This window comes from Castor canadensis, chromosome 13, assembly GCF_047511655.1.
Source record: "Castor canadensis chromosome 13, mCasCan1.hap1v2, whole genome shotgun sequence".
NCBI lineage: Eukaryota > Metazoa > Chordata > Mammalia > Rodentia > Castoridae > Castor > Castor canadensis.
Window position 1 is genome coordinate 7,068,698 of NC_133398.1, and position 9,867 is coordinate 7,078,564.

Genomic DNA, 9,867 nt, shown 5'->3' on the forward strand with positions numbered 1-9,867 from the left:
GGCCCCTCCCTGCTGGGTGGCCTCTGATGACGCCTCTATCTTTCTGCAGGAATAGGGCAGCATCAGGAGAGGAAGACCACCTCCGGGATCCAAGCCCTTAGGCAGAGAGTCTGGGCTCCCCCCACCTCTGGCTCACCTCCTGTGTGACCTTCCCCAGCTTCACACACCTCTCTGTGCCAACCTTCCCTCCTCCTCGCCAGGTGCTTCCTAGGGCTATTATGCCAGCAGTCACCCAAGACTCGGTGACCTCTGGGAAACACACTGCTAACTTGCCAATAGCTCACCCACCACGGCCACAGGGACCACAATAGCCTAGTCCCATCCCCAGCTGGCCTCCTCCTTTCCAACCCTCGGTCCTGCCCTCTCCCCACACCGCCCTCTGCCAGCAGCTCTCCCAGGTCTGGCTCCTTCTTACCTGTCACGTCTCAGTTCAAATGTCCCTACATAGCGGATGCTGACTTTCTATAAACGGAAGTCATAGTTGCTTATATCTGCATAAAGAAAGGAAAAGTTTCTTTAAGAACAGAGATTACTGGACACAGAAGCATGTGGAGTTTGGGGACAGAGGATTTCTCTTTATGGCTTTTTTTTTTTTTTACAATACTGGGATTTGAACTCAGGGCCTGGCTCTTTTCTATCACTTGAGCCACGCCCCCAGCCCTTTTTGCTTTATTTTTCAGATAGGGCCTCCTGTTTTTGTCAGCGACCATCCTTGAGCTGCAATCCTCCTTCCTATGTCTCCTTCCTGGCTGGGTTTATAGAGATGCACAACCACACCGGGCTGGTTGATCGAGATGTCCACTGACATTTTGTCCAGGCTGGTCTTGACTCTCAGTCCTCCCATCTCTGTAGCTTGGATTCCTGTTGATAGCTTTTTAATCTCTTCTGGAATTTTGAACCACGCAAATGCACCATATATGCACCAAAAATGTAAATACATGAATGGATGTATTTTTTTAAAGTCACCTTCTCAGAGAGGGCCTGCCTGCCAACTTTAGAATTCTGCTTTATTTCTGTCATAACCCTGTCACTAACTGTCATCATGTCGTGTCTGGTTGAGGGTTGTGATGCCTCCCACTGAAATGTCACCCCCGTGAGCCAAGGGTCACATCCTGCTCACCACTGTGGCCAAGGGAGCCTGCGCCAGAGGTGCTTAGTAGATACTTTTGGGAAAGAACACAGTCCCAGAGCTGCCTGTCTGCCCAACTTCGGGTGCCTGCAGGTACTTAGTTGACATTGTACCCAGGATTGGAACCTGGAGTACCACAGGTGCTCTGTAAGTGTTTGTTGAATGAATAAAGGAATACACATCTAAAGACCTTTGACCCAAGGTCTGTGTTTCTTCAAATGGAGAATCAAAGTTCCCAGGGGGAGCAACCAGCATACAGCAGGTGCTCAGACATGGGGTATGGCTGGAACCTGGGATAGTACTGAGCCCTACAGAAGACAGGTTTTTAGATGAGTGCGCCTATGGTAAATCTTCACTGTGCACTCAGCACCTCACAACTTCTCTTTCAGCATCCCTGCTCGTGTGCTCTGGGGCCATCATTAAGTGAAATAGGAGTGACGTAGACACAAGCACCGTGACAGCACCACAGTTGCTCTGATAACCGAGATAGCTACTAAGTGACTAGCAGGAGGGTAGCATATATAGCACGGAAACACTGGACAAAGGGATGATTCATGTCCTGGGTGAGACAGAGCAGGACAACGTGAGATTTTGTCACACTCCAAGAACAGCATGCAATTTCAAACTTAGGAATTGTTTACTTCTGGGATTTTCCACTTGAGATTTTCAGACCAAATCTCTGAGATTGTAAAACCTCAGAAAGAAAAACCACAGATAAGGGTGGGTGGTGGGGGATGACTGTATAATTATTACTAAAGTGTAAATGACTTACCTAGGCCTCTTTTTGCAAGTAGGAAGAAGTGAGGTCCAAAGAGCCCAAAGAAGAGAGGGAGGAAAGAATTCTAAAGACACAAAATTCCAACTTAGGAATTGATCTGCCATAATTATAATTTCCTTTTTCTTTTCAAAAAGTCTCTGTCCACATAGCTGTCTTCTCACCTGCCCTCCCTTTCCTAAGAGTTCCCACACAGTTCAAGGGCCAGGAGGCTCCATCAGAGAAGCGTGGTTCAGACAAGTGGTCAGGAAGCCCCCAGTCCCCAGCGGCTCACCATTTGGTCGGGATGCCCCCTCCCGTTCCCCACCCCATTCCTCCAGGCCCTGCTCCCAGCAGCCCTGACAGGTGAAAAACATGGTAAGAGGAGTTTGGCCTCTGGAACCCACAGTCCTGGGTCCAGTCCCAGTTCCGGCCTTCCAGCATGTCCTACCCATCACCTTGTCCTGTGCTCCGTATGCCTGGTGTAGTTCGTCCTCACGGCATCTTCAGGACCCGCTGATGTTACTGCTCCATTTCCCAGTTGAGGAAGTCGAGGCCAGAGAAACACATGCTCCACACCAGCCAGTAACTGTGTTCGAAGCCAGGGGTCACATGCAGCTTGCCTGAGCACCTGTCCCCTGTCCTGCGCTGCCCTGGGCCAGTGACTCCCCACCGTGAGTCCCCTCTCTATAAAGCAGGGTATGGAGGACTGCTTTTCAAGTCTACTGTGAATATTGAATCATTTCCAAGCTCATGGAACCTTCCTGTCCTTCCCTCTCTGGGGAAACCCTGTGTCCACCCCTCACCGACACAGATCCTTGGGCTGAGGCCAGATGGGTCACTTCCTCAGTTTTCCCCAGTGGCGTAAAGATGCAAATGGTGGGGAGGTGGAGGTCCAAGGGGGCTGCCAGGCACACCTGCAGGGGAGAGGGGCTGGAGCTGGAAAGCCGCAAAGCCACCCATCTGCCAGGCCCTGCCAGCCATGGCCATGGGTCCCCAGCAGGCCAGTGAGCATGCTCAGGAAGGTGGAGAGAGGGGACAAACGACCCCTCTGTCTCCTGCTTCTTCCTCCTAGTGTCGATATTTTATATCTGCTTTTTTTTTTTTTTAATTCCAGCCACTCCATGGTCCCATCCGGGGCCTCCTGCCTCCTCCCACCTCCTCACTGGTGGCTGTCACACGACAGACATTTTTAGTGGTGACAGCTGGCCTTGTGGAACTCAGCTCAAGTACGGGAATGGTTTTTAAAAAAAGAGCGAGCCAAACCACCGCCACTTTAAATAGCAGCGGGGAGGGAGGCGGGGAAGGCGGGCAGGAACGCCTGGGTCCGCTCCACTGCCAGGACCTCCGCTCATCCAGCCCATGTCTGCATGTGACAGAGGCCCAGAGAGGGCAGATGTCCCTCCCAGGAGCACACACTCGTGAGTCACAGGATTGGAACCCAAACCCTAGGGTGCATGGTGCCCACACCAAGCTCTTCCCCGCAAGGCCCGCCTTCTGACCTTGGAGGACCAGCGCTCCAGACTGGACTGGGCCACCCCAAGGACAGAGGCTCCAGCACCTGCAGTGCACCCCATCCTCAGCTAACATTGGCACTGAACCGCAAACCCGGGCTGGGCCCGGAGGTCCTCAGGCATCCCCAGACCTGACATTCATAGCTGCATCTGGAACCTGTTCCAGCCCCTCCCACTCCAGGTGAATGCCAGGTCCTGCCACTTCTGTCCCAGTGACATCTTCTTTGGTACCCTGAAGTTGACTGTGGTAGGAGCAGTGACACTGTGGTCATAGGCACAGCCACCTGCAAAGCTGGCTGCAATTCACATACCATTGGCCACTGGCCAGGTCTGACGTGCCCAGCTCTATGGCTTCGCAGGCCAAATGCCAGCGTCGGCTGAAACCCAACAGACCTGGGTTCAAATCCTGACTCTTCTACCTCTGAGCCTCCATCAGGCCCTCTGTGAAATGGACCCAGAAGTCAGTGGGGACGCACCTGTACAATGCAGAGCCCGGAGCCTCCTTGGAAAATGGTAGCCTGACTTGTGATGAACAAGGGACACGGCTCCTCTCCAGCCAGACCCTCCCCCCGCACGTAGGCCCCTTGGCCTCTGCTACTGCTCAGGGGCAGCCCCAGCACCGAGCGCACAGGAAAGGAAGGGGATGCCAGTTTGCTTCTTGCTCTGGAGCTCCAGTTTCCTTTAGTAGCCTTAGATGATTCCTGGGCTTCTGGTCACCCTGCCTCCTGGCCCTTTCCTGCTGTGACTCCTGTGACACTGACCTGACCCTCAGTGCCATGTCATGGTTTAGTGCCATCTCCCCCTCGCCCCGTGTGGTGCACGAGGGCAGGGACTTTACCAGGACATCTACAGCTTCTCCTGCACCGCAGGCACGAATGTGCCCCAAGGACACCGCGGTTGACGGCTTCCCCGTGCCTTGTTCCCTGGAAAATTGCAGGGAACAATTGCAGCTCCTAGAGAAGGGAGCTAGGCGTGGTGACACCTGCCTGTCATCCCAGCCTCGAGGGAAGCATAAATAGGACCACAGTCCAGGCCAGTCTGGGCATAAATATGAGAACCTATTCGAAAAATAACTTTAAAAAAGGCTCAAAATTCAGCTCAAGGGCAGAGCACCTGCCTAGCAAATTCAAGGCCCTGAGTTCAAAGCCAGTACTAAAAAAATTAATTAAATTAAATAAAAGGTGTGGGGAATACAAAGCAGAAGAAGAGGTTGTGCCCAGCCAGCTATTGGGGTCTTTTCTATCTGGGAACTGTGGCTCCCCTCCCCCCAGAACTCCTGGGTGTCCTCTGTAAACCTCACAGCACCCAGGGAAGAACATTTTTAAATTGTGTCCTCAACCTCCACTTTCCAAAGGACACCGAGGCTCAGAGAGTTGAATACATTTACCCAAGGTCACACAGCATAAGTGTAGGTGTGACGCCAAAGCCTGTACTCATGCTATTAAGAACTTCCTGCCCTGCCCAAGACAGTTACCTGCATCAGGCCAGAGAGAGGGGACCTCAGTCATCACGGGGGAGATTCCAGCATATGAGGCAGGGAGCAGCCCATCCACAGAAGGGTCCAGAGGCTGAGCAACCATGGGTGGGCAGGGAGGCTGGGCTCCTGTGCTGGGTGGGAGTGGGGTGAACTAGAGGGGCTCTGGGCTCAATGCTGCTTCCATCCTGTGACCCATGTCCCAGGCTGGGAGCTGGACATATTGTGCATGTGTTTAAGATCCAGTATCTCACTTGATCCTCAAACAACCCTGTGTCTGAGCACTGTCAGTATCGGTGCGGCTTAGCCAGCTTTCTGCTACAGAAGCTGCGTAACAAACAGCCCCATGGCTCCAGTAACCGGCCACATTTACCGCCTTCTCACAGGTCGGCAGGTCAACTGGGGTAACTTTGCCCCACGCTGTGGGTTGGTCCCACTTACCTCCAGGCGGGGACAGGTTTAGGGCCCTCCTGTAGCCCTCAGCAAACTGGGACACACGCCCTGAACGCACAGCAGAGGCCTAAGCAGCCAAGCTAAATCCCAACTGTATTTCAAAGCTACATTTTTTGTCACAGCCCCAGGTGTCCCAAGTCACCTGGCTAGACGCACACTTGAGGGGAGTGAGGACCCTGCCTGCTCCGGGGGGAGGTGCTGCAAGTTCAGCAAAGAGCCTGAGTATAGAATTCAGGAAGGAATGAAAGTTCCAGAATAATATCCAGTCTACCCAAGGAGCTCTCACAGGTGAGAATCCAGGGCTCACACAGGGACACAAGCGGCCCAAGGACCCATAGGTGCCAGTGTGAGTCCAACACGGATTCCGATGCCAGTTGTCTGATGACAAAGCTGCTCCCCCCCATGGATCACCAGGCGAGTACCAGAGGCTGTGCTGATATCAGTTATATCTCTGTGACTGGTGAGATGGTTTCTAAAACTGATCTTCAAAGAAAAAAAGTGCCAGGCACCAGTGGCTCACGCCTGTAATCCTACCTCCTTGGGAGGCTAAGATCAGGAGGATCATGGTTTGAGGCCAGCCCAGGCAAAAAGTTTACAAGACCCCATCTCCAAAATAACCAGAGAAAAATGGACTGGAGGTATGGCTCAGGCAATAGAGCACCTGCTTTGCAAGTCAAGGCCATGAGTTCAAATCCCAGTCTCACCAAAAAGAAAAAAATGGCCCACTTGGTACTTGATATGAGACTTGACTCTGAGGACCATCTGTGGAGTGTTGGAGCTCAGCGTCTATGACCCTGGCAGGGTTCAGGGACCTGTCCCAGGAGCTGGGTTATAGAGCTGGATAGGCTGGGGTGTCAGGCCTACCCAGGAGGCTGCCACTAGAGATAAGGCCAAGGCCAAGGGAAAACTTGATTCTCTCAGCAAGCGCAGGCTGAGGAACAGTTAATGTCAGGGAGAGACGCCCTTCCTGGGCCCAAGTCCCTGCCCTCTGGGTCCTGCACCATGTCCCTTGCCTGCACAGAGGGCGAGGTGCAGGGAGCTCCAACACTCTGCAGTGGGGAGACTGTCAAGGCTTCAGTTCAAGGTCAGTTCCCCACTCTCAGCCTGCAGAAGTGACTGGTGTGAGTCACTCAGTGACTATAGCATTGTCCAGCTGTCTCTCTGGCTTTGTGACCCAGAACTCAAGTTGTACACTACTCGAGAGCCTCAGCTTCCTCCTTGGATGACGGTGTGTCACGAAAAAGGATGGAGCACCTGTCCTGGCCACACCATGTCACTTGGTGCCCTGACGTAAGACAGACAGGAGAGCTTTCTCTCTGGAAGGCTTCAGCAGTACATGAAGGGATGACAGCACTATTGTCTCCCTAGGGCAGCCCCTCTGTCTCAGTGGTATTACCACGACCTCCAGCCTCTCCAAAAGGAGGAGCCCAGAGCACAGGCCTGGTCGGAAAGTGCCCACCACCTGTGACATCACCTTATCAAAACAGCACCCCTAGATCTCATGGAGCCTCTAGATCCCAATAGTAACAGGACATGCAGGGAGCAGAAAAACATGTCACATGGCACCTCAGGGACAAGGTCAGGAAGATCCAGATGGAGGGGGCCAACGTGGAGGACTGAGGACAAACAAACCAAAGGAAGAAAACAGGTGGGGAGCCTGCTTGAGACAGACTGGAGGGACTTGCCAATCAATTTCCAGGTGTGGATCTTATTTAGATCTACCTAAAAGTAATTACAGCCAAGGGCGGTGGTGTACGTCTATAATCCCAGAACTCGGGAGGCGGAGGCAGGAGGATCCTGAATTCCAGGCCAGCCTGGGCTATGCAGGGAGACCCTGTCTCAAGAAACCAAGAAACCAAGGCTCGGTGGTAGAGTCCATGCCTGCTATGTGCAAGGCCCTGGAAAGAAAGAAAAAAGAATTACAAACTAGTGTGTGCTTGTGTGTATGTCATGCTCAATTTTACCTGAAATACACAATTCTATATTAAATATACATTCCATAAATGCATTGGCATACGTGTTTATATCTTAAGTATACATTGAGAACACTGGGAACTTGATGACACTGTGTGTGTTAAAATGTATTGCAGCGGGCACCAGTGGCTTTGCCTGTAATCTTTGATCCTGGGGAGGCTAAGATTGGGAGTATGGAGGTTGAGGCCAGCCCAGGCAAACAGTTCAAGAGACCTTATTTATAAAATAACCAGAGCAAAATGGACAAGAGTCATGGCTCAAGCGATAGAGTGCCTGCTTTGCAAGCCTTGAGTTCAAACCCCAGTCCCACCAAAAAACAAAAAAGATATTTATACTAAGGAGAAATTGGGACAATATTGATTTTTTTAGCTATGTGTAAAATTTTATTTAAGTTTGTTTTTTAGAGCTACGTGCTAAAGTGTAAAGTGTTTCCAAATGAAACAAGATGTTATCTGGGGTTTGCTTCAAAGTAAATAAGGAGTGGGGGACAGAAATTAAGTGACACTGACTATAGGACCCTTAGGGGAGCCAGGCAGTAGGCACATGGGCACATCATACCATTCTCCATTATTGGTAAGTGCTTGAAATTTTCCATAATGAGAAACTAAAGTCAAAGAACTCCTCTAATAAAAAGTTTAAGAGTAGCCTGGTGCCAGTGGCTCACGCCTGTAATCCTAGCTCAGGAGGCAGAGATCAGGAGGATAGAGGTTCAAAGCCAGCCCGGGCGAATAGCTCACGAGACTCTATCTTAAAAATACCCAACACAAAATAGGGCTGGTGAAGTGGCTCAAGGTGAAGGCCCTGAGTTCAAGCCCCAGTACTGAAAAAAAAAAAGTTTAAAAGGGGATTCTGTCCAATTTTTTGTTGTAGTAAAATACATATAAGATCTTAATCACTTTTAAATGCACAGTTCTGTGGCATTAGCACAGTCAAACTGTTGTGGCGCCATCACTGCCATTGACATATAGAGTTTTCGGGGGGGTTTTCATCTTACCCACCTGGAACTCTGTCCCCACTAAACACTAGCTGCGCACCCCGTCTCCAGCCCCAGGCAGCCCCTGAGACTTTCTGCCTCTGTGACTCTCACGCTCTATGAATGCCACATAAGTGATGTCACAGAGTATTTGTCCACTGTGACTGGCGTATTTCACTTAACACCATGTGCTCAAGGTTCATCCGTGCTGTAGCAGATGTCAGCATGTCCTTTTCTAAGGTTGAATAAATTCCATTGATGGTGCATTAGTCAGCGTTCTGTTGCCGTAACAAAATACCTGACAGAAATCAGCTGAAAGGAGGAAAGGGTACTTTGGCTCACAGTTTCAGAGGTCTCGGTCCACGGCTGCTTGGCACAGAGGACAGCTGCTCACCTTATGGCAGTAGAGAAACAGAAAGAGAAAGGATGTGGAGATAAAATATCCCCTTCGAGGACACACCACCAATGACCTACTTCCTCCAACACCTCCTAAAGTCCCCATCTCCTCCCAATAGCCCATGAAGCTATGAACCCATCAATGGATTAATTCAGCTGTGAGGTCAGAATCCTCAGGATCCAGTCACACCCCCCCCCAGAGACCCTGCCTCTGAGCACTGCTGCTTGGGGGCCAAGCTCTCAACACATAAACTTTTGGGGGGACTCTTCATATGCAAACCGCAAAGGGACAGAGCTCATTTGGATGGAAGAATGTGCTCCTCCATTTGTCCGTCAGTGGCCACCTGGGCTGCTTTCACCTCTTGGTGACTGAATAATGCTTCTGTGACCAGTTTTTTCAAGTTTCTCCAAGCAGGTGGTGGCAGTCACTCTTCTCAGGTCAGAAGTGAGAGCTGAGGGCCTGGCGCTCCTGCGTTCGTTTATCAAGCAACATTCAAAACAAAGCATGCCAAGCCCCTGCATGGCAGCAGCTCCACCCTGGACTCTGGATGCCCCGGAGGGCAAGGCAGAGGCACCTGACTGGGGCAGCAGCATTGCTGGGCCTGACGGGTCACGTACAGGCCCTTTGGTGCAAGGCCAGGACACTGGGGGTCAGGAGCTCTGGCCGGGTCTCGTTAAGGGGACAGCCCTTGCCAAAGTCTAACAAGTTCTCCAGCAGGGCCAGGTCCGTCCCAAGCATTCCCCCAGCATCAGTCCTCCACAGGCCCAGATGGCCAGCTCCTGTCCTACGCTCCTCCTGCTCCCCGTGAGCCCAGCGTGCCAGCCAAGCTGGCCTGGTTTCTGCTCTCAGGGGGCTCACAGTCAGGTGGAGAGGCGGGCACCATGCAATGAGGGAAAGTGCTGGGTTGGAGAAGGACAGACCTAGAAAGGGCCTGAGCCCCACTTTCTGGAAGGAGGGACAGCTATGTTGTCCAGGGCACACGAGCAGTGTGGTACCTCCAGAGACCAGAGGGCAGGTAGTTAGGCTTTAGCATGAGGGAAGAGGCTGAGTGAGACGTGGGCAGCATAGAAAGTGGAGAGCCCATAGCTAAAGGGAACCATCTAGACTTTACCCAAGGGCGATAGGGAGCCACTGAAGACTATGTAGCAAGGGAGAACCTGAGCAGGTGGACCGCCATGTTCCATCACTCTGTCTGCTGA

General features: G+C 51.9%; 1 long non-coding RNA gene across 1 annotated transcript; it reads right to left on the reverse strand.

The window, feature by feature from the left end:
- Positions 1–414: 414 nt before the first annotated feature.
- Positions 415–2,986, reverse strand: LOC141415610 (uncharacterized). The gene is made up of 4 exons (XR_012440611.1): positions 2,801–2,986; positions 2,342–2,472; positions 1,902–1,971; positions 415–491 (listed from the first exon to the last, which is right to left on the reverse strand). It is a non-coding gene; the product is annotated as an uncharacterized lncRNA (long non-coding RNA).
- Between the last annotated feature and the right edge of the window lie 6,881 nt (positions 2,987–9,867).